General features: G+C 42.5%; 2 long non-coding RNA genes across 2 annotated transcripts; one reads left to right on the top strand and one right to left on the bottom strand.

Moving 5' to 3' along the window:
* Positions 1-1,271: 1,271 nt before the first annotated feature.
* LOC116578488 lies at positions 1,272-27,693 on the bottom strand. The gene is made up of 2 exons (XR_004280904.1): positions 27,604-27,693; positions 1,272-1,524 (listed from the first exon to the last, which is right to left on the bottom strand). It is a non-coding gene; the product is annotated as an uncharacterized LOC116578488 (long non-coding RNA).
* LOC116578489 lies at positions 7,036-25,317 on the top strand. Its single transcript, XR_004280905.1, has 3 exons — positions 7,036-7,688; positions 21,247-21,411; positions 25,282-25,317. It is a non-coding gene; the product is annotated as an uncharacterized LOC116578489 (long non-coding RNA).
* Positions 27,694-27,777: the final 84 nt, after the last annotated feature.

Below are 27,777 nucleotides of genomic sequence, written 5' to 3' on the forward strand. Positions count from 1 at the left end.
TTAAGATTTATTTATTTGGCAGACAGAGATCACAAGTAGGCAGAGAGGCAGGCAGAGAGAGGAGGAAGCAGGCTCCATGCTGAGCAGAAAGCCCAATGCGGGAGCCCAATCCCAGGACCCCAGGATCATGACCTGAGCCAAAGGCAGAGGCTTTAACCCACTGAGACACCCAGGTGCCCCGATTTCATTTTTTTTTTAATGACTGAACAATATTCCAGTGTGTGGATGTGTGCACACACACTATATCTCACATCTTTATTCATTCATCAATCAATAGATACTTGCTTGGGCTACTTCCGTAGTTTGGCTACTGTAAGTAATGCTGCAGTAAACCTAGGGGTGCATATATCTCTTCAAATTAGTGTTTTTTTATTCTTTGAGTAAATACCCAGTAGTGTAATTACTGGATCATAGGGTAGTGCCACTTTAACTCTCTGAGGATCTTCCATAAGGTTTTCCACAGTGGCTGCACCAGTTTACATTCCCACCTACAGTACACGAGGATTCTTCACTAGTTGTATCTTATTTTTAATTTCTAGTTTTAGGAGTCTTTTTTCTTTTTTCAAAGATTTTATTTGTTTTTTAGAGAGAGAGAGGGAAGCAGGCAAAGTGGCAGGCAGAGGGGAGGGAGAAGTAGGCTCCCTGCCAAGCAGGGATGCCGATGTGGGGCTAGATCCCAGGGTCCTGGGATCATGACCTGACCTGAAGGCAGACGCTTAACCTACTGAGGCACACAGGCTTCTTTGGCAATACTTTAAAAAAGTCCAAATTCCATTACCAGCAATGCCAGGATTACGTCCAAATTATTTTGTCCTAAAATGCCAATTGTAATGTAAGTAGCTTAATATATCCTGAACACTAATCAAAGTAATTACTTCTTATCTTGCCATTTGGGTCTCAATAACTCAGAGGCAGCAAGTCAAGAATGCAGCTAACTGGGGCAAGGTCTTTGTGAATTCTTTCTGTAAATTATAGTAAAGAGTTGGAAGTAGAGAGAAAATTGAACTGAGTTTGGGGCCTAAATCCTTTTAGGAGCCTTGTGATATAACAAGAAAGAAGGAGAAAGCCAGATCCCATCCCCAAAAAAGAGTGTAACAAGAGGAAGTGGTTTATTTAAATTCTTTGGCCACAGCTTTTCTCCCAGTAGAATCAAGTTCTTCCTCTACTTTCACTTTTTCTTTTGAATAAAAAATTGCCCCAGTTTCTTATTTCCCATGTTAGGCATGCCTGTGGGATTAGGTTTATGTTTGAACCAGTGAGTTGCTTCTTGTTTCTTAGCAAGCTCTGCCATATGATCAAGGGCAGTCTTCTTGTTGTCATGACAACCGACATTTATATAAGCAAGAACTGGGGGAGAACATTGTTGTTTGGGGTGATTTGTGGTAAATTTCATCATAACGGAAAGATAAAGCACCGACTTGGCAGGCTAGCAGCTAGAACTGAAACAACAGAGCAGACTTCTGTTCCTTTTGGTGAGATCTGTTTGGTAGGTACCACTTTTGGCTATCATGAGTACTGTCATACCTGGAAAAAAAGGAAAGAATATGATCATCTTTAGTCACATTTTCAGTAGCAATCAGGATGTGTGCTTGTGGGAGGGGGGAGAGTGGCCTGTTCTTCTAAAGCAAAAGTTATTGATCCAGAATCTTGACCCCTAGGGGGCCCAGTGATAGACCCCATAAGGGGTATGGCAGAGATTACTCATTCAAATCCATGTTCTCTTCTGTGCACATTGCCTGACTACATTAACTAGGCTCCCTTGCTGTTATATACAACCATGTGATTGAGTTCAGCCAATGGATTGTGTGTAGAAGTCCCTGCGTCCCTTTCTGGCCTGGCTTATAGAAACTTCCCGCAGGGTCTCCTCCATGTTCTCTGTTTCCATCAGGCTGGAATGGAGCCGACACCGGGGCAGAGACTTCACCCACCTGACCTATCTCCAGCTTAGTTACCAGCTAGGTAGCAAGACATAGACTTCTGTTCAACTGTTATTTGGGGGTACCTGGTTGGTTCAGTGGGTGGAGCACATGACTCTTAATCTCCGGGTTGTAAGTCTGAGCCCTATGTTGCCTGTGTTGGGAGTAGTGATTACTTAAAATCTTTAAAAATGTTTTAAATAAATGTTAAAAATCTTTTTTTAAAAACCCATTATATGTTTTAAGGACAAATAGTTGCAGCAGTTAACCTACTCTAATACAAAGGAGTTGAATTGGATAGGCAAGAGGATACCTAAAGTCTTTGCAAAGGGATAGAGAGCCCTTGTCTGTTCCACTTCCTGCTTCTCTCTCCAGCCTTAGCTCCCTTTGCTTTCCCTCCTGTACTCTGGACTCTAGCCACACTGAATTTCTTGACCTTTCTTTACCTGACCCACCTATTTGCGCCTCTATCTGACTCACCTTCTCTCTCACTTTCAATTACCAGTCTTACCTGACACTCTAATTGGGTGAGGTGTCTGTCCCATGTTCTCTGTTGGCTGTATGGGCTTACTGTTGTAACATCACACTGAACCGAAATTACCTGTGCATGCCTGTCACCAACATTGCTCACTGCTATATTTCCAATACCCAGCTCTGCTTTTGACAAAAGAAAAAAAAAAAACAGAAGATAGGCTAGAGGTCATCAAAAGCCAAGTGGGAGATGTGGGTAGTAATAACCCTAGAGACATAAGAAAGTTACTGTGTCGGGGCACCTGGCTGGCTCAGTTGGAAGAGTATGTGACTTGATGGCTGGGTCATGAGTTTGAGCCCCATGTTGGGTATAGAGATTTTTTTTAAAAGATATTTATTTATTTATTTATTTATTAGAGATCACAAGCAGGCAGAGAGGCAGGCGGGGGTGGGGGAGCAGGCTCCCCACTGAGAAGAGAGCCTATTCAGGGCTCGATCCCAGGACCCTGAGACCATGACCCAAGCCAAAGGCAGAGGCTTAAACCCCCGAGCCACCCAGGTGCCCTCAAAGCTGCTTTTTTAAAGATTTCATTCATTTATTAGAGCACGAGAGAGGAGAAGGTCAGAGGGAGAAGCAGACTCCCTGTGGAGCTGGGACCCTGATGTGGGACTCAGTCCTGGTACTCTAGGATCATGACCTAAACCAAAGGCAGTTGCTTAACCAACTGAGCCACCCAGGCATCCTGGTCTACCTAGCTTCTAATCGTGGGCTGGCTGGTCTTGGATGGCCCAGCTGACGCAGTTTATCTCTGCTTCATGTGATCTCCCATCCTCCAGCAGAGTAGCCTGGACTGGTTTTCATGGCTATTGACAGAGTTCCAAAACAGGGAGAATCACACAGAGCCTCTTAAGGCCTGGCATTAGAGTTGACACAATGTTGGGGCACCTGCGTGGCTCAGTGGGTTAAGCCTCTGCCTACGGCTCTGGTCATGATCTCAGTGTCCTGAGATCGAGCCCTGCATCAGACTCTCTGCTCCGCAGGGAGCCTGCTTCCCCCCGCTTTCTCTGCCTGCCTCTGCCTACTTGTGATCTCTCTTTCTGTCAAATAAATAAATAAAATCTTTAAAAAAAAGAGAGAGAACTGACACAATGTCAATTCCAGTGCATTCTATTGATCAAAGTGAGTCTCATGGCCAGCCAGGATTCAAGGACTGAGGAAACAGCCTCCACCTCTTGATCGAATGAGCTATAAAGTCGTATTGCAAAGGGGAGCGGATACAGGAGGAGTGAGGATTTTGGCAATTTTTGAAATCTACAGAAGATAGCCCATAAAATAAACTATTTGACTAAAATGTTGAAGCACACATTAGTAGGAAGCATCATCACTAAACAAGTCAATACCCCAATATTTGTAGTTTTTCTTAAATTTTTTTTTAAAGATTTTATTTATTTATTTGACAGACAGAGACCACAAGTAGGCAGAGGCAGGCAGAGAGAGGAGGAAGCAGGCTCCCTGCTGAGCAGAGAGCCCGATGTGGGGCTCGATCCCAGGACCTTGGGATCATGACCCGAGCTGAAGGGAGAGGCTTTAACCCACTGAGCCACCCAGGCACCCTGTTTTTCTTTTTCTTTTTTTTTCTTTTTAAGTAGGCTCCAAGTGCAAGACGGGGTTTGAACTCATGACCCTGAGATCAAGAGTCACATGTTCTACAAGACTGAGCCAGCCAGACACCCTATAGTTTTTTCTTTATTTTATAACTTGAATATTTTGCATGTGCAAGCATGATTTTTAATTTATTTTATTTTTTAAAGTAATTTCTGCACCCAACATGGGGCTTGAACTCATGACCCAGAGACGTAGAGTCGCATGCTCTACCCACCAAGCCAGCCTGGCGCCCCAAGCATGATTTTCAGCACCTGCCAAAGTAGGTGTTTGGAGCGGGGACTTGTAGACTGTTTGAGAAGAAAGGCACATGGGAAGAGATGACTGAGAATGAAAAGACTGACAGCAAGCTTCTTCAGCTCAGAGTTGTGTCCCGTTTATTCACTTTTATCTGCAGCACCTTCCATGATGACCACATGGAAAACACTCAGCAAATATTTGTTAATGACTAATAGTAAACCTCTATTTACTACCATAAAGGAGAATCGAATGTCTAGTCTTACTGCTCTGCTGCTGCGTGTGGATATGCAGGTTATTATGCCCTCCCCAAGGACGCCTAGGGCACGGAGGGGTGGAGTTGAAATCAGCCTGTGTTCTGCTAGCCAGGACTCAGGCCTGGTTTCTGGCTTTACCTGCCTGCAGGGGGCATAGTTTTAAATCCAAACAGAGCCCTGTTTTGCTTGCTAAGCCGCCAGTCTCTAAGACTGTGTGTTGGAGGGGCACCTATTTTATAAAGCTCAGTGCACTTCCCTTTGGGCTGGCAGGGCCCTGATAATCTATGGGAGCGGAGAACTGCTTGCTGGGGAATGCAGGATGGCCCAAGATACACAAAGCAAGAAAATTTAGCATAAAACTAGAGACACTGGGGCGCCTGGGTGGCTCAGTGGGTTAAAGCCTCTGCCTTCGGCTTAGGTCATGATCCTAGGGTCCTGGGATGGAGCCCCGCATCGGGCTCTCTGCTCAGCGGGGAGCCTGCTTCCTCCTCTCTCTCTGCCTGCCTCTCTGCCTACTTGTGATCTCTGTCTGTCAAATAAATAAATAAACTCTTTAAAAAAAAAACAAAACTAGAGACACTGTTCTTAAAAATTGATCAACATAAATGAGTGAGGGATTGAGAGAAATAGGAGCAAGGAAAATGAAAAAAGATAGTGCAGCTATATGCCTGAATCCAGAGGAGAAACCAGCTGAGAGTTAGCAGAGAGACCAAAACAGTGGAGCACACAAAACATGATTTGTTTCTGTAAAAAGCAAATCTATGAGACAAAATAGATTAATGGCTGCCTGGGCTGGGAGTAGGAATGGGGACTGACTGTAAATGGGCTCAAAATTTCATTTTAGTGTGAGGGGAATGTTCTAAAATTAGATGGTGCCAATGGGTATATAACTGAAATATACTAAAATTCATTGAATTTTAGACTTAAAACAGGTGGATTTGTGGTGTGTAAATTATATCTCTCTCAATAAAGTTATTTAAAAATATTTGTCTTCAAAAAAATAAATAATAAACGTATTTGTCTCAGCAAGAAATAACAAACCTCGGGGTGCCTGACTGGCTCAGTTGGTAGAGCACGAGATTCTTGATCTTGGGATTGTGAGTTGAGGTCACGAGCCCCACGTTGGGTGTAGAGATTACTTAAAAAAAAAATAAGAAATTAAGAAAAAAAGAAGTAACAAGTGTTGGTGAAGATGTGAAAGAAAGGAACCCTCGTGTACTCTTGGTGGGAATATGGAATACAGTATACTGTATATACTGTGTATATGCGGTATACACTGTGGAATACAGTATGGAGTTTCCTTAAAAAAATTAAAAATAGAACTACCATATGATCCAGAAATTCCATTAGTAATTACCCCCAAAATGAAAACACTAATTTGAAAAGATATATACCCCTATGTTTATTGCAGCATTGTTTACAATAGCCAAGATACAGAAACAATCCAAGTGTTCATCAATAGATGAATGGGTAGGGGCGCCTGGGTGGCTCAGTCCATTAAGCGTCAGCCTTTGGCTCAGGTCATGGTTCTGGGATTGAGTCCCACATTGGGCTCCCTGCTCAGGGGGGACCCTACTTCTCCCTCGCTTGCTCCCCCTGCTTGTGCTCTCTTTCGCTCTCTGTCAAAGAAATAAAATCTTCTTTAAAAATAGATGAATGGGGACGCCTGGGTGGCTCAGTTGGTTGGACGACTGCCTTCGGCTCAGGTCATGATCCTGGAGTCCGGGGATCGAGTCCCGCATCGGGCTCCCAGCTCCATGGGGAGTCTGCTTCTCTCTCTGACCTTCTCCTCGTTCATGCTCTCTCTCACTGTCTCTCTCTCGAGTAAATAAATAAAATCTTTAAAAAAAAATAAAAAAAAATAAAAAAATAAAAATAGATGAATGAATAGATGAATAAAAATCTTCTAATAAAATAGATGAATAGGTGCCTGGGTGGCTCAGTGGGATAAGCCTCTACCTTCGGCTCAGGTCATGGTCTTGGGGTCCTGGGATCAAGCCCCACATCAGGCTCTGTGCTCGGCGGGGAGCCTGCTTCCCCCCATCTCTTTGCCTGCCTCTCTGCCTACATGTGCTTTCTCTCTTTCTGTCAAATAAGTAAATAGTCTTTCAAAAAAATAGATGAATGGGTAAAGATGTATATGTAAATATATATATAGTGGAATTTACCCAGCCATAAAAGAATGAGATCTTCCCATTTGTGACATGGATGGACCTAAAGAGTATTATGCTAAGGGAAATAAGTCAGACAGAGAAGAACAAATAGCATATGACTTTACTCATCTATGAAATCTAAGAAACAAATTTAAAAAACCAGACTTTTTAAAAAAAGAATTGGTTGTTGTCTTTTTAAGATTTTAATTATTTATTTGACAGAGACACAGCGAGAGAGGGAATACAACCAGGGGAGTAAGAAAGGGAGAAGCAGGCTTCCTGCTAAGCAGGGAGCCCGATGCAGTGCTCAATCCCAAGACCCTGAGATCGTGACCTGAGCTGAAGGCAGACGCTTAATGACTGAGCCACCCAGGTGCCCCCAAAACCAGACTCTTAAATACAGAAAACTGGTAGTTGCCAACAGAGATAGGTGGGGACAAAATAGGTGAAGGGGACTAAGAGATACAAATTTCCAGTAATAAAAGAAGTAAGTCATGATAATGAAAAGCACAGCATAGGGTATGTAGTAAATAGTAAATAATGGGATAACACTGTGTGGTGACAGATGGTGACCACACTACCGTGGTGAGCAATGAATGATGTCTTGCCAAATCACTATGTTGTATACCTGAAACGAATATAACATCATATATTGCATAATAATTATATTTCAATGTACAGAAAATTCTTTTTAAAAATTGTTCTGAGTATAATAAAATTATTATTTGTCTTTTGTCAGTGTTAGCCACACTAAAAGTGAACAAGACATTGTGTGTCTCTGATGGATACAATAGGAAGCTCACAGCAAGCACCACCTCTGAGGCATTCAAATAAAAAAGAAATTGATCCTGACTCTGATTCAGCTATCGGTTTACAGGAAATGTGAGGAATACAGGAACAAGTCAAATAACACCATAAGGAAGTGAAGAAACAAATCCAGGATGTGAGATATTCTACAAGACAAATGGCCCAGTTTCTTCTCAAATAAATGGTAAGAAAAAGAAAAGGGACAGGAAGGGTGAATTGCTATGGATAAAAAGAGACTTAAGAGCTCTATCAAGTGACACATTTTGTGAATTTAGTTTGTATCCTGATTCAGGTAAACCAACTGGGAAGGAAAAACCCATTTGAAACAACCATGGGAAATTGAACATGGGCTGAATATTAGATGATGTTAGAAAATAGGGGCACTTAGGTGGCTCAGTCAGTTGAGTGTCCAACTCTTGCTTTCAGCTCAGGTCATGATCTCGGGGTCGTGGGACTGAGTCCCATGTTGGGCTCTGCACTCGGCAGGGAGTCTGCTTGAGATTCTCTCTCCCTCTGCCCGTTCCCCTGCTCATGCTCTCTCTTTCTCTCTTTCTCTCTCAAATAAGTCTTTTTTTTTTTTTTAAGATTTTTATTTATTTATTTATTTGACAGACGAGATCACAAGTAGGCAGAGAAGCAGGCAGAGAGAGAGGAGGAAGCAGGCTCCCTGCTGAGCAGAGAGCCCAATCCGGGCCTCGATCCCAGAACCCTGGGATGGTGACCTGAGCCAAAGGCAGAGGCTTTAACCCACTGAGCCACCCAGGCGCCCCTCAAATAAGTCTTTATAAACGAATGAATAAGTGAATGTGGGGCGCCTGGCTGGCTTTGTCAGTAGGGCATTTGACTCTTGATCTCAGGGTGGTGAGCTCAACCCCCACATTGGGTGTACAGATCACTTTAAAAAAATATTTAAAAAGGAATGAATGAGGGGCACCTGGGTGGCTCAGTTGGTTAAGCTTCTAGTTTGGCTCAGGTCAAGATCCCAGGATTCTGGAATTGAGCTTTGCTTCGGGCTCCCTGCTCAGCAGGAAGCCTGCTTTCCTCCTCCTTCAGGCCCTTGCCCCTGTTTGTGTTCGCTCTTTCTCTCTCTCTCAAATAAAGTAAATAAAATATTTTTAAAAATGAGTGAATGAATAAATGTTAATCTTGGGTGTAATAATGATATTGTGGTTATATTAACAAAGTCTGTTAGTGATACTGTGCAAAACAAGGTAATGGTCCCCCAACGACGTCCACATCTTAATCCCTAGAACCTGTGAATATGTTACTTTACATGGCACAAGGGATTTTTGCAGTTGTGAAAAAGGATCTTGACATGGGAAGACTATTCTGGATTATCTGGTAGTTCCAATGCAGTCACAAGTGTCTTTGTAAGAGGGATGAAGGACAAGTCAGAGTCATAAAAGGAAATATGACAATGGAACCAGAGGTTCCAATGAAGTGCCTTAAAGATGGAAGAAGGGGCAATAAGCCCAATAAGGCAAGATGACTCTAGAAGTTGAAAATGTCAAGGACATAGATTTACTGATAGAGGTACCAGAAGAAACACAGCCGTGATGACACCTGGATTTAGGACTTCTTTATCACCCAGAACTGTAAGATAATATATTTGTGTTGCTTTAAGTCACAAAATCTGTTGTAATTTCTTACAGTAGTAATAGGAAAACATTACAAGTATCTTCATGAATACAGCCTTTGGTTCAACTGAATTATTTTTAGCAATGATTTCCAGGAGTAGGATTCCTGGGTCATGGCTATCACATTTGAATATTTTGGTTTCCAAAGGGTGTTTATCCATTGTCCGCACTGCCAACAGAGTAAACTGGAAAGCATGAAACACCATTATATTTTTTCTTTTCATCATTACACTAAAAAAATAATAATATAGTAAATTTAAAAGTACATCTTGGGACACCTAGCTATCTCAGTCCATAGAACATGTGACTCTTGATCTTGGGGTTGTGAGTTCAAGCCCCACATTAGTATAGAGATTCCTTTAAAAAAAAAAATCTTAGGGTTCCTGAGTGGCTCAGTTGGTTAGATGTCTGACTCTTGACTTCATCTCAGGTCATGATCTCAGGGTCATGAAGACGAACCCTGCATTGGGCTTCACACTCAGTGTAGAATCTGCTTGTCCCTCTCCCTCCCCCTCTGCCCTTCTACCTACTCTCACAAACGCTCTTTCTCTCTCAAATAAATAAATTAATTAAAATTTTAAAAACAAATACAATCAAATTTTAAAAAATGGTTAAGATGGCTCAACTACAATAAAAAATTTTTAATAAAAAATTAAACGAAATTCTAAAAACAAAAAAGGTTAAGATGATAAATTTGTTGTGTATTTTACCATAGTTAAAATTTTTTTTTAAGATTTTATTTATCTATTTGACAGAGCGAGAGAGGATAAGCAGAGAGAGTAGTAGAGGGAGAAGGAGAGGCAGGATTCCCACTGAGCAGGGAGCCTGATGAGGGGCTCTATCCCAGGACCCTGGGACCATGACCTGAGCTGAAGGCAGATGCCCAACCATCTGAGCCAACCAGGCACCCTTACCATAGTTAATTTTTTTTAAATTTTAACTTAAAAATTAATTTTTCAAAAAGTATATCTCAGGTACTTTATTTGTGTATTTTTATTACCAGTGAGAACAAATAGATTTCCATTTACTTACCCTTTGAATTTTCTCATGTATGAATTAGCAGGTTATACCCTTTTTTTTGGTTATACCCTTTTCTTATTTTACTTATTGGATTTACTACCTTTTTGTTTAATCTTTAAATTATTTATTTATTTATACTTTGGGTTTACTGTTTAAAGATTTATTTATTTAAGAGGGAGAGAGAGAGTTTAAGCTTTGGGAGGAGGGCCAGAGGGAGAGGGAAAGATGGTCTCCTAAGCCAGCTCCATGTTGAGCACTGAGCCCCATGCAGGGCTTGATCCCATAATCCTGAAATCACAACCTGAGCTAAAACCTAGAGTCGGACACGTAACTACCTGTGCCAGGATTTACTATTTATTCAAATAGTCAAGTCTTACTTTCAATGCTAAAAAACCTTCTTCCAGAGTTCGGAAGATCTTTGATCTTATTTTATACTGGTATTTCTGTAAGTTGATTCTTTTTTTTTTAATATTTTATCTAATTATTTGACAGAGAGCATAAGCGGAGGAAGAAGTACATAGAGGAAGAGGGAGAAGTCCCAATGTGGGGCTCCATGTGGGGCTCAATCCCAGGACCCTGGGATCATGATGCGAGCTGAAAGCAGATGCTTAAGGACTGAGCCACCCAGGTGCCCACTTTACTTCATTAAATTTGAAAACTAACTGGCAAGTAGCATAAAGCGTAGACCTAACGTCTCTCTAATTTAGTATTGTCCTCAAGCCACTTATTAATCTTCCCTTCTTCCTAAGTCATCGAAACTTGAGAGGTTTGTAACTGATGGTTTGATGGTTTGTTGGTTTTTGTTTTTTGTTTTAAAATTTTATTTATTTGAAAGGGAAAGTTAGAGAGAAAGAGAAGGAGCAGGGAGAGGAGCAGAGGGAGAAGCAGACTCCCTGCTGAGCAGGGAGCCTGATACAGGGCTCTATCCCAGGACCCTGGGATCATGACCTGAGTCGAAGGCAGACAGTCAACAGACTGAGCCACCCAGGTGCCCCTGGAAGTGATGGGTTTTACTAGTGATTTGGAGAATAGCAGAATCTTATTTGGAATCAGCCACAGAAGTAGAAGGAAGTGGATGTGGTGGATTGCTCATGTGCCCAAGCCTCTCCTTGGCGCTTGACAGGAGGACTGAAGAGAGATGGTGGGATGGAGAAGAGGGGCCAGGGGAGCCATCTGTACTCCCATCTTTTGGCACAATACAAATATGGGTATTTTCCTGTAGGTCAGATGGACAAGACAGTAACTTGCTGGGCTGAACCCACTTGCCTATAACCTACCAAGGGGGGAAGCGCTTCAGAACCCTCCCAACAAATTTACACAGGGGTCCCCAAGCAAGCTAGTCACTGGCAGGCTGCCATATATATATAATTAAGGAGATGCTATCCCCCCAAATATAAATGAGTCCATATTAGAAGTTCTATTAATATAATTAACCATATTTACTCATTAAAGAAAAATAATTCATAAAAATAGAGCCCAGGGTGCCTGGGTGGCTCAGTGGGTTAAGCCGCTGCCTTCGGCTCAGGTCATGATCCCAGGGTCCTGGGATCGAGTCCCACATCGGGCTCTCTGCTCAGCGGGGAGCCTGCTTCCCTCCCTCTCTCTGCCTGCTTCTCTGTCTACTTGTGATCTCTCTCTGTAAAATAAATAAATGAAATCTTTAAAAAAAAAAAAAAATAGAGCCCAAAAAGCATCCAGTAAAAAGTCAACACCCTTAAAAAAAAATTCCTTAATCTCTACATCCAACGTGAGGCTCGAACTCACAACCCCAAGCTCAAGAGCCGCAGGCTCTACTGACTGAGCCAGCCCGGTGCCCCAACACTCAATTTTTTAAACTCATTTTTTCCCCACATACACAGCTCATTTATTAGCACTGGTGCTGCCAGATAATGATTTCCGGTGAAGATGCTGAGCTGTGTGGAGGTGGCAGAACGAGGTGAGGCTCAGATGCGTGAGTGGCAGGCTCCTGTTTCTTCCACTCATTGTTGTTGTCATCCCACTCGGCTGAGAAGCCCTGCATCGGGCTGACCTTCAGGACGAGCTTCCTCTTGGTGTTCTTGGCCACCCACTCCTCTTCAAAGGTGTGCGGGCACACCTAGTGCTTCCCCAAAATCAGAATGAGAGCGGTGAAGTCCATGACAAACATGGCAGTGCCCACAACCATCTTGCCTTTGTTCATGCTCCTGTTCCTTTCAGCAAAGCTATTGTGGAACTGGATGTGGTACAACTTAACTTTCTCACTGGTGAAGGGCTTCTCCAGGGAGCCTTCTCCTTCTCTTTCAAGGTCTTCTGGCTGGCTCAGTCGGTTAAGCGACATACTCTTGATCTCAACTCAGGTCTTGAACTCAGGGTCATGAGTTCAAGAAAAAACAAAACAAAAACAACAACTATTTCTCAGAAAATAATAGAAAATATTACTCTTAATGGGGAAATGTTAGACATTTCCATTAAAATGTGGAATTTAATAATAAAAGCCTATTTTGATCTCTTATTCAGTATTTCTCTGAAGCTCCATAGACACGGAGAAATGAGAAGTAAATAGAAGATATATATATACAAATATATTATAAAGGTAGAGACAAAATTTTCAGCAATGCACTCTGGAAAGCCACGCCAGTTAACTGAAAAACTATTAGAATTGGAGCCCCTGGGTTGCTCAGTTGGTTAAGTGACTGACTCGATTTTCGCTCAGGTCATGATCTCAGGGTTTTGAGATAGAGTCCCTCATTGGGACCGTGCTCAGCGGGGAGTCTGCTGGAGATTCTCTCTCCCTCTCCCTCTGCCCACCCCACCCCACCCCGTGCTCTCTTTCTCACTCTCAAATAAATAAATAAATAGAAAACTGTAAGAATAAAGTCCAACGAGGCAGATGGATGTAAGGTAACTATCCAAAAATCCTTAATTCTCATATATATTAGCAGTGAGGATCAGAAACAAAAAGCAGAAGGAAACCCCATTTATTTATTTTTATTTTTATTTTTTAAAGATTTTATTTATTTATTTGACAGAGAGAAACCACAAGTACACTGAGAGGCAGGCAGAGAGAGAGAGAGAAGGAAGCAGGCTCCCTGCTGAGCAGAGAGCCCGATGCGGGACTCGATCCCAGGACCCTGAGATCATGACCTGAGCCGAAGGCAGCGGCTTAACCCACTGAGCCACCCAGGCGCCCCGAAAACCCCATTTATAATGTCAATAGCCTCCTAAGTACTTGGAAACAAAATTAACTGGAAATACATAACATCTCTAGAAATCTGGGGCACCTGGGTGGCTCAGTGGGTTAAAGCCTCTGCCTTCGGCTTGGGTCATGATCCCGGGGTCCTAGGATTGAGCCCCACATCAGGCTCTCTGCTCAGTAGGGAGTCTGCTTCCTCCTCTCTCTCTCTCTGCCTGCCTCTCTGCCTACTTGTGATCTCTGTCTGTAAAATAAATAAAAATCTAAAAAAAAAAATCTCTAGAAATCTAACTATACAAAATAATTAAGATCATATGAAAGAGACTTGAAGAAAATTAGAGAAATGTGTTGCTAAATGGGAAGATTTATTTTTTAAGAGACTCCCAATTTCCCCCTAATCAATCAATAATCAATCTATAAATTCAGGGCAACTCGATCAAAATCAAAATGGATCTTGAGGGGCACCTGGGTGGCTCAGGCAGTTGGGCAGCTGCCTTCAGCTCAGGTCATGATCACAGGGTCCTGGGATCTAATCCGGCCTTGGGCTCTCTGCTCAGTGGGCAGCCTGCTTCTCCCTCTGCCTGCTGCTTCCCCTCCTTGTGCTCTCTCTGTCTCTGACAGATAAATAAATCTTTAAAACCATGATTTTAACTTTTTTTAAATGCACTTTTTATTGTTTTCTAAGTATAATTGTATTTTTAACAATGCAATAATACTGAACATGTGATTTTATTTCTTGGCTTTTATACTTAATCACACATTGTGAGAATTTTTCATGTGTATCTTCATACATACATACATCTATATTGTAAATGTAATACATATATTTTAAAAATTTAAACAAATTCATAAGATTTAAAATAAAATAATTAGCTTATTTTTACAAATAAAAACACAATGACAACAACACACTAAAACACTAAACTGCCAGCTCCTGGAGGCAATGACTCATCGTATTTTTTTATGCCCTATTTCCTTCTTGTAGTGCTTAGTGCACTACCATGTATGGATACTGTACTCAAGACAGGTCAAATGAAGTCTTGTTTCCATTAAAGGAAGTTTTTCAGTAAAGTTGGGAGAGTCCTAAGTAAGGGTGTGATTTAATGACCTGGTGATTGCTTTAAGGAATTTTCAATGGAACAGGAAGTACTCACAGAAGCTGTGAGAAGAGCAGTACCGGACTATGAGAGGCACCTCAATACCCGTCACCACGATTTTCTTTTTTTTTTTAAGTAATCTCTCCACCCAACATGGGGATCAAACTCATGACCCTGAGATCAAAAGTCATAAGTCCTACGGACTGAGCCAGCCAGCGCCCTGTGCACCATGATTTTTTACATCTGTTTATAGCTCCAGATGCTATACCAAAAATGCTTCTGGTTTTTTATTCAACATAGTACTGGAAGTCCTAGCCATAGAAATCAAACAAGAAAAAGAAAAAGAAATGAAAGGGCTCCCAATTGGTCGAGAAAAAATAAAACTTTCACTATATTTTTAACAGATGTAAACTACTTATTGACTGTTTGCCAGCGAATATTTTTAAATACCTTATCTTGCAGCATATCACTTTCAAAGATTATTTATTTATTTATTTTTAAGATTTCATTTATTTATTTGTCAGAGAGAGAGTGTGCACAAGTGGGGGAGCAGCAGGCGGAGGGAAGAGCAGGCTCCCTGCTGGGCAAGGAGCCCAATGTGAGACTTGATCCCAGGACCCTGAGATCATGACCTGAGCCGAAGGCAGATGCTTAACTAGTTGAGCCACTCAAGCAACCCAGCATATGACTTTCAAGTTAAAATGTCAAATGAACACCAGTGTTTACAGTTCTTTCAAGGAATGTTATGTAATGACACATTAAGGCACAAATTCTTTTGGCTTCTAATTCTTAAAAGAATAAAAGCACTGAAAGTGATGCAAAATCTTCAGTGTGAGATTATGACTAAGCTACATTTTACAAAAATATCATATAAATGGCGATAATCCAGGGCATCTGGGTGGCTCAGTTGGTTAAGCGTCTGCCTTCAGCTTGGGTCATGATCCCGGGGTCCTGGGACCAAGCCTGCTTCTCCCTCTCCCTCTGCCTGCCCCTCCCCCTGCTTGTGCAAGCTTTCTCTCTCTCTCTCTGTCAAATAAATAAATAAACAAAATGAAATAAAATGGCAATAATCCCATTCAACATCCTGAATTAGATGCTTTTTAGGAGGGACCGATAATTTATACAATCAAACTTTAAAATTTACAGATAAAGACAGTTCAGTATTGCCACTGAGAAGTACATCTCTTAGCCTATAGAACTTTCAGGCCACAGCTTTAAGATCTGAAGTATCAAGTTGGTTTGATGAATTAAACAGTTGGCAATCATGGACACATTTATTGCCTCGCCAGATTTTATTTATTTATTTCACGAGAGAGAACGAGTAAGAGAGAGCATGAGATAGGAGAAGGTCAGAGGGAGAAGCAGACTCCCTGTGGAGCAGGGAGCCCATTGTGGGACTCGATTCCAGGACTCCAGGATCATGACCTGAGCCAAGAGCAGCGGCTTAACCAACTGAGCCACCCAGGCACCCTGTGCTCTATTCTTTTATCACAAAAAGGAAAAGAAATACTGCAGTAGAGGAAGATTATTCTGAATTTTAGCACTGCATTTTCTACTGTAGTTGCCTTTTCAACGAGGATGGCAATGGAAGAGATGAAGAATGAAGCTGAGACCAATTCCATGGTTTCTATGCCTCTCTGTGCAGTCATGTGTCCTATATTTAATGAGCTAGAATGATGAAACCAATTCTTGGTTTCAGCTCGGGTCATGGTTTCCGGATCGTGGGTTCAAGCTCCACTTCGGACTTTGTGTTCAGTGTGAAGAAGTCTGCTTGAGACTCTTTCCCTCTCCCTCTGCCCCTCCTCCCACCAAATAACTAACTAAATAAATAACCTTTTAAAAAACCTTTATTTACAGAAGACATGGTACTATTTATAGAAAATCCTAAAGACTCTAAGACACTAAGGACTGCTAGAATTGATAGGTGAATTCAGTAAAGTCACAGGATACAAAATCCTGTACAGAAATCCATTGCAGGGCCACCTGGTTGGCTCAGTCATTAAGCGTCTGCCTTCCACTCAGGTCATGATCCCAGGGTCCAAGCCTGCTTCACCCCCTACCACTCCCCCTGCCTGATCTCTTCTCTCAATGTCTCTTTCTCTGTCAAATAAATAAATAAGATCTTAAAAAAAAAACCCATTGCATTTCTACATGCTAATAATAAAGTAGTAGAAAGAGAAATTAAGAAAAAAAATTCCATGTATAATTGCACCAAAAATAATAAAATACCTAGGAATAAACTCAACCAAGGAGATGAAAAACCTATACTTTGGAAACTATAAAACACTGATGAAAGAAACGAAGACAACACAAAGAATTGGAAAGACATTCCACACTCATAGATTGGAAGAACAAATATTGTTAAAATGTCTGTACTACCCAAAGCAATCTAGGGATTTAGTGCAATCCCTATCAAAATACCAACAATATTTTTCACAGAACTAGAATAATCCTAGAATGAAATTTTTAAATTTTTAAAAAGATTTTATTTATTTATTTTACAGACAGAGATCAAAAGTAGGCAGAGAGGCAGGCAGAGAGAAAGAGAGAGGGAAACAGGCTCCATGCTGAGCAGGGAGCCCGATGTGGGGCTCGATCCCAATACCCTGGGATCATGACCTGAGCCAAAGGCAGAGGCTTTAACCCACTGAGCTACCCAGATGCCCCTGAAATTTTAAAGAATATTTTATTTATTAGTCAGAGAGAGAGAACACAAGCAGGGGGAGTGGCAGGTGGAGGCAGAAGCAGGCTCCCCCCTGAGCAGGGAGCCCCATGTGGGACTTGATCCTAGGACCCTGGGATCATGACCCGAGCTGAAGGCAGATGCTTAACTCACTGAGCCACCCAGGCATCCCAGAACTAGAATAATCCTAAAATTTGTATGGAACCACAAAAGACTCTAAATAGCCAAAGCAGTCTTGAAAAAGAGAAACAAAGCTGTAAGTATCACAATCCCAGATTTCAAGACACACTACAAAGCTGTAGTAATCAAAACAGTATGGTGGGGGCATATAAATAGAAACATAGGTCAATGGAACAGAATAGAGAGCCCAGTAATAAACCCACAATTATATGGTCAATTAATCTTTGACAAAGGAGGCAAGAATATACAATGGGAAAAAGACAGTCTTCTCAACAAATGGTGTGGGGGAAACTGGAGCAACATGCAAAAGAATGTAACTGGATCACTTTTTTATACCACGCACAAAAATAAATCCAAAAATGGGGGCACCCAACCAGCTCAGTCACAGCAGTGTGTGACTCTTGATGTTGGGGTTGTGAGTTTTAAGCCTGACATTGGGTGTAGTGATTACTTAAAAAAATAAAACTTGGGAAAAAATCCAAAAATGAGGCACCTGGGTGTCTCAGTCGTTAACCATCTGCCTTTGGCGCAGGTCATGATCCCAGGGTCCTGGGATCAAGTCCCGCATCAGGCTCCCTGCTCAGCAGGGAGCCTGCTTCTCCCTCTCACACCCTCCTACCTCTGTTTCCTTTCTTGCCCTCTCTTTGTCAAATAAATAAATAAAATCTTTAAGAAAAAAATCCAGGGGTGCCTGGGTGGCTCAGTGGGTTAAGCCTCTGCCTTCGGCTTAGGTCATGATCTCAGGGTCCTGGGATCGAGCCCCGCATCGGTCTCTCTGCTCAGCGGGGAGCCTGCTTCCTCCCTCTCTCTCTGCCTGCCTCTCTGTCTACTTGTGATCTCTGTCTGTCAAATAAATAAATACATCTGTAAAAAAAATCCAAAGTGGATAAAGGAACTAAATGTGAGACCTAAAATCAGAAAAGTCCTAGTAAGAGAGCATATGTGATAATTTATCTGACATCGGCCATAGCACCAATGTTCTAGATATGTCTACTGAGGCAAGGGAAATAAAAGCAAAAATAAACTATTGAGACTATGTCAAAATGAAAAGCTCATGCACAACTACCAACCGTCAAAATGAAAAAACAATCTACTGAATGGGAGAAGATATTTGCAAATGACATATCCAATAAAGGCTTAGTATCCAAAATATATAAATAACTTATGCAACCCAACACCAAAAAACCCCCCAAATAATCCAATTAAAAAATGGGCACAAGACATGAATAGACATTTCTCCAAAGAAGACAGATGGCCAACAGATACATGACAAGATGTTCAACATCACTCATCATAGAAATTCAGATCAAAACCACAATGAAATATCACCTCACAACTGTGAGAATGCCCAAAATCAAAAACACAAGAAACAACGAGTGTTGGCAAGGATGTGGAGAAAAAGGAACCCTCTTATACTTTTGGGACTGCGAACTGGTGCAGCCACTGTGAAAAACGGTATGGATCTTCCTCAAAAAACCTAAAATTACAACTACCATGTGATCTAGTAATTCCAATACTAGGTATTTACCCAAAGAATATCAAAACACTAATTAAAAAAGATATATGCAGGGCACCTGTGTGCCTCAGTCGGTTACGTGTCTGCCTTTGGTTCAGGTCATGATCCCAGGGTCCTGGGATTGAGTTCTGAATCAGGATCTCTGCTCAGTGGGGAGTCTGCTTTTCCCTCTGCCCCTCCCCCACTCCCTCATCATTCTCCTTTGCTTGCTCACACTCTCTTGCAAGAAATAAATAAAATATTTTTAAAGATTTTATTTATTTAACAGAGATCACAAGAAGGCAGAGTGGCAGACGGGGGAGGGGAGAAGCAGTCTCTCTGCTGAGCAGAGAGCACGATGTGGGGCTTGATCCCAGGACCCTGAGATCATGACCTGAGCTGAAGGCAGAGGGTTAACCCACTGAGCCACCCAGGTGCCCCCAAATATTTTTATTTTTATTTATTTTATTATTTTTTAAAGATTTTGTTTCTTTATTTGACAGAGAGAGAGAGAGATCACAAGTAAGCAGAGAGGCAAGCACAGAGAGAGGGGGAAGCAGGCTCCCCACTGAGCAGAGAGCCTGATGTGGGGCTCGATCCCAGGACTCTGAGATTATGACCTGAGCCGAAGGCAGAGGCTTAACCCACTGAGCCACCCAGGCGCCCCCCAAAATATTTTTAAAGATTTTATTTATTTGTCAGAGAGAGAGAGGGAGAGAGAGCGAGCACAGGCAGACAGAATGGCAGGCAGAGGCAGAGGGAGAAGCAGGCTCCCCGCTGAGCAAGGAGCCCGATGTGGGACTCGATCCCAGGACGCTGGGATCATGACCTGAGCCTAAGGCAGTCGCTTAACCAACTGAGCCACCCAGGTGTCCCCCCCAAAATATTTTTAAAGAAGATATATGCACACTTATTTTTATTGCAACATTATTTGCAATACCCAAACTATGGAAGCAATCCAAGTGTCCACCAATAGATGAATGTACTAAGAAGATGTGGTACATACATACACAATAGAATATTATTCAGCCATAAAAAAGAATGAAATCTTGCCATTTGCAACAACATGGATGGATCTAGAGAATATAATGCGAAGTAAAAGAACCAATTAGAGAAAGACAAATACCTTATGATCTCACTCATATGTGTAATTTAAGAAATGAAATAAGTGGGGCACCTGGGTGGCTCAGCAGGTTGAGCCTCTGCCTTCGGCTCAGGTCATGATCTCAGGGTCCTGGGATCAAGCCCTGCATCGGCCTCTCTGCTTGGCGGGGAGCCTGCTTCCGCCTCTCTCTCGGCCAGCTGCTCTGCCTACTTGTGCTCTCTCTCTCTGTCAAATAAATAAATAAAATATTAAAAAAAAAAAAAAAGAAACGAAACAAGGGTGCCTGGGTGGCTTAGTCAATTAAAGATCCGATTCTTGATTTTGGCTCGGGTCATGATCTCAGGGTCATGAGATGGAGTCCTGTATTGGGCTCCACATTGAACTGGGAGCCGTCTTAAGATTCTCTCTCTCCCGCTGCTTCTGACACACCCAGCCCCCCAACCTGATCACGTATGCAATCTCTCTCTCTCTTAAAAATAAAACAAAATGAGGGTGCCTGGGTGGCTCAGTTCATTGGGCAACTGCCTTCGGCTCAGGTCATGATCCTGGAGTCCCGGGATTGAGTCCCGCCTAGGGCTCCCTGCTTGGCAGGGAGTCTGCTTCTCCCTCTGACCATCTCCCTTCTCATGTTCTCTCTCTCTCTCAAGTGAATAAATGAAATCTTTAAAAACAACAACAACAACAACAAAAACTGAAAGCTCCTTTTTTTTTTTTTTTCTTTTTTACATAGGCTCTTTAAAAAAAAAACAACAACTCTGTGAGTTTTTTGAAACTCGCAGCCCTGAGACCAAGCCCTGAGCTGAGATCAAGAGCTGGATGGGTGGCTCCAAAACACTCTTCACTGTAGAGAACAAACTGAGGGTTAACAGAGGGGAGGTGGAGGGAGTAGACTAGGTGATGGAGATTAAGGGTTAATTTACCACAATGAGCACTGAGTAATGCATAGAGTTGTCAAATCACCATATTGCACACCGGAAAATAAGGTAATACCGTGTGTTAACTATATGGAGATTAAAGACATTTTTTAAAAGATTTTATTTATTTATTTGACAGAAAGAGACACAGTGAGAATGGGAACAGAAGCAGGGGGAGTAGGGGAGGGAGAGGCAGGTCGCCTGCTGAGCAGGGAGCCTGATGCAGTCCTTGATCCCAGGACTCCAGGATCATGACCTGAGCTGAAGGTAAACGCTTAGCCACCCAGGCGCCCTGGGGCGGGGTATTAAAATTTTTTTAAATGTTTCTGTTTATATTTTTGTTGCCCTATCAGTTATTTCTGTCCCTCGTGTTCTGTTTGTTGAGAGGACAGGCAGTACAGTCAGAATCAATCTCGGTTTAAGATTTCTGCCTTCTCAGCAGTTTCTTGGGAAGAGAGGCACCTTCAGACAGATCTCCACTGGTCTCAGGAGACACTGTTCAGGAGAGAATACCAAGTGGTTGAAAGGAGGTCACCTCAAATCTCTGCATGTCTGTGGCAGCCCTGTCATCATCATGGCAGCAAAGCTGGCTTTGGAGGCTGAGGTACGTTTTATGAAAACATGGGCCAGTTTGGCCACCCGTGTTGGCCACTCATTTCTCTGAAATGACCACTCTCTCCCTCGTCACTGCTATTCTTCTCAAGAGAACTCCATACTTACCATTCCCACTTCCCTGCCTCCTTTGCACTTCAGTCAAAGACAGTCTGGCCTCCAGCATCCCTTCAAAACTGCTCTTGAAGGTTGCTCGTGACCTAATTGCTATTTCCAATGGCTTTTCATCGTGGCTTATCTCGATGTCTCTGCAGAATTTAATATGGCTGACAACCTCCTAGTTTTTGAACTCTTCTCATTGGTTTTTAATTTTCATTTATTTTTATTTAGGTTTTGTTGTTGTTGTTGACAGAGAGAGGGAGAGAGAGAGAGAGCGCACAAGGAGGGGGAGCAGCAGGCAGAGGGAGAGGGAGAAGCAGGCTCCCTGCTGCACGGGGAGCCCGATGTGGGGCTCGATCCCAGGACCCTGAGATCATGACCTGAGCCAAAGGCAGATGCTTAACCTACTGAGCCACCTAGGCATCCCTCATTCATTTTTTTTTATGACACTAACTTCTGATCCTCGCTCAAGCTTGAACCATAGAGACATTAATAAATGTAGCTAACCTTCATTGAGTATCAGATTCTTTTCGTAGAATCTCCCTTTCAAGTCTCATTTGTATGAGGAAAATATCATTCCCATTTTATAGATAAGAAAACAGAGGCTTGGGCGCCTGGGTGGCTCAGTGGGTTAAGCCGCTGCCTTCGGCTCAGGTCATGATCTCAGGGTCCTGGGATCGAGTCCCGCATCGGGCTCTTTGCTCAGCAGGGAGCCTGCTTCCCTCTCTCTCTCTCTGCCTGCCTCTCTGACTACTTGTGATTTCTCTCTGTCAAATAAATAAATAAAATCTTAAAAAAAAAAAAAAAAAAAAGAAAAAAAAAAGAAAACAGAGGCTTAAAGAAGTTGAGTAATTTGCTTTCCTTGCATGGGTTATAGGAGCCATGGAACCCAAGGAGTCTGAGAACAGAACCTGTGACCTTAAATGTTGTATTGTTTTTGATTGAGCTGGAAGGGATTTCTAGAGGTCAGCAAATTCAGCCACTTTACTTCATTTCCGGTGGGGGGGAGCCTTGGGATTTTGGTAGGGATTGCATCAAATCTGTAGTATTGTTGTCTTAGCAATCTTGAATCTTCCAGAGTACCTGGCTATTCATTTGAATTGTTTTGTACTGTCCATTCACTACTATACAAAAATACAACTGATTTTTTGTCTTAATACTCTGTATTGAACTCTAATACATTGTCAGAAAAAAAATCCAAGAACTGGGTAAATTAGAGATTCAGTGGGCGTCACACAAAGCGCCATTGTCATTCTCAGGTATTGAAAATGAGAAAGAAGCATCCTTGAAGGTACAGACATTAAAAGAAACTAGAAAAATAGTTTGTTGTAGCTGTTAGTTTTTTTTTTTTCCATTATAAAAATAACATATGCGGGGCGCCTGGGTGGCTCAGTGGGTTAAAGCCTCTGCCTTTGGCTCAGGTCATGATCCCAGGGTCCTGGGATTGAGCCCCACATCAGGCTCTCTGCTCAGTGGGGAGCCTGCTTACCCCCCACCCCAACCTGTCTCTGTAGAAGTATATAAAAAATTAAAAATTAGGGTGTTTGACAAGCTCAGTTGGCAGGGCATGTGACTCTTGATCTCAGGTTTGTAAGTTCAAGACCCACGTTGGCTGTGGAGCTTAAAAACAAAATTTTTTAAATTAAAAAATTTGAAAGTTTCTAATTAAAAGTCATTAAAAAATACAACTGATTTTGTGTGTTAATTTTGTATCCTTCAACTTTACTGAGTTAGTTTAGGGTGGCTTAGTCGTTAGGCATCTGCCTTCAGCTCAGGTCATGATCCCAGGGTCCTGGGATTGAGTCCCACACTGGGCTTCCTGCTCAGTGGGGAGCCTGCTTCTCCCTCTCCCACTCCCCCTGTTTGTGTTCCCTTTCTCACTGTGTTTCTCTCTGTCAAATAAATAAATAAAATCTTAAAAAAAAAAGTTCAAACAGGGATAGCTGGGTTGCTCAGTTGGTTGAGTGTCTGTCTTCAACTCAGGTCATGATCCCAGAGTCATAGATTTGAGTTCCACATTGGGCTGTTTTTTTTTTTTTTTTTTTTAAATATTTTATTTATTTATTTGTCAGAGAGCGAGAGAGAGAGAGCGTGCACAAGCAGGGGGAGAGCAGGCAGAACAGGCAGAAGCAGGCTTTCTGCTGAGCAAGGAGCCCGATGTGGGACTCATTCCAGGACTCTGGGATCATGACAGAGCCGAAGGCAGTGGCTTAACTGACTGAGCCACCCAGGCATCCCAGTTTTTTGGTTTTTAAAATACTTTATTTATTTATTTATTTGAGATAGAGAGAGAGAGCACGCACACATGCAGGGGAGGGGCAGAGGGAGAGAGAGAAGCAGACTGCCCAAGGAGCAGGCAGTCCCATGCAGAGCTCGATCGCAGGATACTGGAGCATGACCCGAGCTAAAGGCAGCTACTCAACCAAGGAGCCATGGAACATCCCAAGGCATCGCTAGGCTCTCTGTTCAGTGGAAAGCCCGTTTCTCTTCTCCTTCTGCCTGCCACTCTCTGGGCTTGTGCTCACTCTCTCTCTCTCTCTCCCCCTTTTCCCTCTGCCAAATAAATAAAAATCTTTTTTAAGATTTTTAAATTTATTTGACAGACAGATTACCAGTAGGCAGAGAGGCAGGCAGAGAGAGAGGAGGAAGCAGGCTCCCTGCTGATCAGAGAGCCCGATGTGGGGCTCGATCCCAGGACCCTGGAATCATGATCTGAGCAGAAGGCAGAGGCTTTAACCCACTAAGGCACCCAGGCGCCCCTCTGCCAAATAAATAAAATTAGAAAAAAAAAAAAGTTCTAGCAGTTTTTGTTTTGTTGAAACCTTCAGGGTTTTCTACTTATAAGACCAAGTCTGCAAACAGAAATTATTTTACTTCTTCCTTTAATCTGAGTGCCTTTTAAATCTTTGTATTTCCTAAATTCTCTGGCTAGATCTTCCAGTACTATACTGAGTCTCTGGGGAAAGGGAGGACTTTATCTCGTTCATGGTCTTTCACCACTGAGTATGCTGTTAGCTGTGAGTTTTTCATATATGGCCTTTTTTATGTTGAGGAAGTTCCCTCCTATTCCTAGTTTATTACCATGAAAGGTCATTGTTTTTAAAGATTTTATTTTATTTTTGGGGGTGCCTGGGTGGCTCAGTGGGTTAAAGCCTCTGCCTTTGGTTCGGGTCATGATCCCAGGGTCCTGGGATCAAGCCCCACATTGGGCTCTCTGCTCAGCGGGGAGAGCTTCTTCCTCCTCTCCCTCTGCCTGCCTCTCTGCCTACTTGTGATCTCTGTCTGTCAAATAAATAAGTAAAATAGTTAAAAAAAAGATTTTATTTTATTTATTTATTTTTTAAAAGATTATTTATTTATTTATTTATTTGACAGAGAGAGATGACAAGTAGGCAGAGAGGCAGGCAGAGAGAGAGAGGAGGAAGCAGGCTCCCCGCTAAGCAGAGAGCCCAATGCGGGACTCGATCCCAGGACCCTGAGATCATGACCAGAGCCGAAGACAGTGGCCCAACCCACTGAGCCACCCAGACGCCCCTTTATTTTATTTTTTAAAGTAATCTCTATACCAAGCTTGGGGCTCAAACTTATGAACCTGAGATGAAGAGTCACATGTTCTACCAACTGAGTCAGCCAGGCACCCTGTTAAGTATTTTTTTTGGTATCAGTAGAGCTGATCATGTTATTTTTACCCCTTCATTCTATTAATGTAAGATATTAATTACATTGATTTTTTTCCCAAAGATTTTATTTATTTATTTGACAGACGGAGATCACAAGTAGGCAGAGAGAGGAGGAAGCAGACTCCTGCTGAGCAGAAAGCCCGATGCGGGGCTCGAACCCAGGACCCTGAGATCATGACCTGAGCCGAAAGCAGAGGCTTTAACCCACTGAGCCACCCAGGTGCCCCTACATTGATTTTCTTAAAACATCTTTACATTCCTGGTTAACTTCCACTTGGTCATGTTGTATAATATTTTTACTATGTTACTGAATTTATTGATTTAATTGAAGATTTTACTTTTTAAATAGATTTTATTTATTTATTTATTTATTCAGAGAACCAACAGGGGGAGGGGCTGAGGGAGAGGGAGAGAGAGAACCCCAAATAGACTCCTTACTGGGCACGGAGGCCAGAGGCAGGGCTTGATCTCAACACCCTGAGATCATGACCAGAGCCAAAATCAAGATTCAGATGCTCACCCCATTGAGCCACCCAGGTGCTCCTCTATGTTGCTGTATTTAGTTTGCTATTATTTTGATGAAGATTTTTTTTTTAAGATTTTATTTATTGAGAGAGAATGAGTGAGAGAGAGCATGAGAAAGGAGAAGGTCAGAGGGAGAAGCAGATTCCCCAAGGAGCTGGGAGCCCAATGTGGGACTCCATCCCGGAAATCCGGGATCATGACCTGAGCTGAAGGCAGTCGCTCAACCAACTGAGCCACCCAGGCGCCCGATTTTGATGAAGATTTTTGCATCTATTCATAAAAGATATTGACCTGCAGTTTTCTTGTCATGTCTTTGTCCAGCTTTGGTATTAGAGGGCCAGGTAAAGCTGATGTAACAAAATGAGGTAGGATGTGTTCCCTCGGCTGTTTTTTGGAAGAGTTTAAGAAGGTTTGGTGTTAATTCTTCTACTACTTTTTAAAAAAAATTTATTTTTTAGTAATCTCTACACCCAGTGTGGGCCTCGAAATCACAACCCTGAGATCAAGAGCCTCATGCTCCTCTGACTGAGCCAGCCAGGAAGGCGGGTATTAATTCTTCTTTTTTTTAAAATTTCTTTTCTTTTAATGTTTTTTAAAGATTTTATTTATTTATTTGACAGAGAAAAACAGCCAGAGAGGGAACACAAGCAGAGGAAGTGGGAGAGGGGAAAAAAAGCAGGCTCCCCACTGAGCAGGGAGCCTGATGTAGGACTCTATCCCAGGACCATGGACCTGAGCTGAAGGTAGACCCTTAACGACTGACACACCCAGGTGCTCTATTTTAATTTTTTTGAAAATTTTTACTTATTTATTTGAGAGAGATGAAGATAGCAATAGAGAGCATGAGTTAGCACAAGCAGGGGAGAGGGAGAAGCTGACTCCCTGGTAAGCAGGGAGCCTAACACTGGGCTCTATCCCAGACTCTGGGATCATGACCTGAGCCAAAGACAGATTCCTTTTTTTTTTTTAAGGATTTTATTTATTTATTTGAGAGAGAGACAGTGAGAGAGAGCATGAGAGAGGAGAAGGTCAGAGGGAGAAGCAGACTCCCCACAGAGCTAGGAGCCCAATGCGGGACTTGATCTTGGGATTCTAGGATCATGACCAGAGCTGATGGCAGTTGCCCAACCAACTGAGCCACCCAGGCACCCCAAAGGCAGATGCTTAATTGACTGAGCCACCCAGGTGTCCCCGGATTTTCTATTTCTTGAGTGAGTTTTGATTGTTTGCTTGTGTTATGATCTATTTTTACACACAGCACCTCCTTAAGATTTTATTTATTTATTTGACAGACAGAGGTCACAAGTAGGCAGAGAGGCAGAGAGAAAGAGGGGGAAGTAGGCTCCCTGCTGAGCAGAGAGCCTTATGTGGGGTTTGATCCTAGGACCCTGAGATCATGTCCTGAGCCGAAGGCAGAGGCTTTAACCCACAGAGCCAGTGCTGTGCTACACACAACACTTCTGATACCAAATGCATGGGGTTCCCACACCAATTTTCCAGTTATCTATGGATGCCAACTGGATATCCTGCAGTGTAATTCAATTCTGGTACTACCCAGAGTTAGTACAGACCCATGAGACTGAAGTTAAGGTCTTAGTTCCCCAAGACTTTTCCATACTTCAGAAGCCAATTGCAAATAGTGGGTCTCCAGGTTATCTACACTTCTTTCCAACTTGGCTACAAATTGTGAATTATCATGATTTTTCAGGTTTAATAGTTTGCTCTGGTAGTTTACAGAATTCAGGGAAATGCTTTACTTATCTTACTGGTTTATTATAAAGAATACAAACAACCAGATGAAGAAGCACATAAAGTAAATTTTGGAAGGGTCCCAAGCACAGGAGTGTCTGAGCCTCTGTGGTTTAGGGTATGCCACCTACCTCCTGGCATGTGGATATAGTCACCAACGTGGAATCTCTCTAAGCCCCATTGTTTGGGGGGGGCGCCTGGGTGGCTCAGTCAGTTGAGAATCCAACTCTTGACTTTGGTTCAGGTCATGAACTCATGATTTGGCTCAGGTCACAATGGGCATGGAGCCTCCTTAAGATTCTCAC

This window comes from Mustela erminea, chromosome 18 (assembly GCF_009829155.1).
Source record: "Mustela erminea isolate mMusErm1 chromosome 18, mMusErm1.Pri, whole genome shotgun sequence".
NCBI classification, from domain to species: domain Eukaryota; kingdom Metazoa; phylum Chordata; class Mammalia; order Carnivora; family Mustelidae; genus Mustela; species Mustela erminea.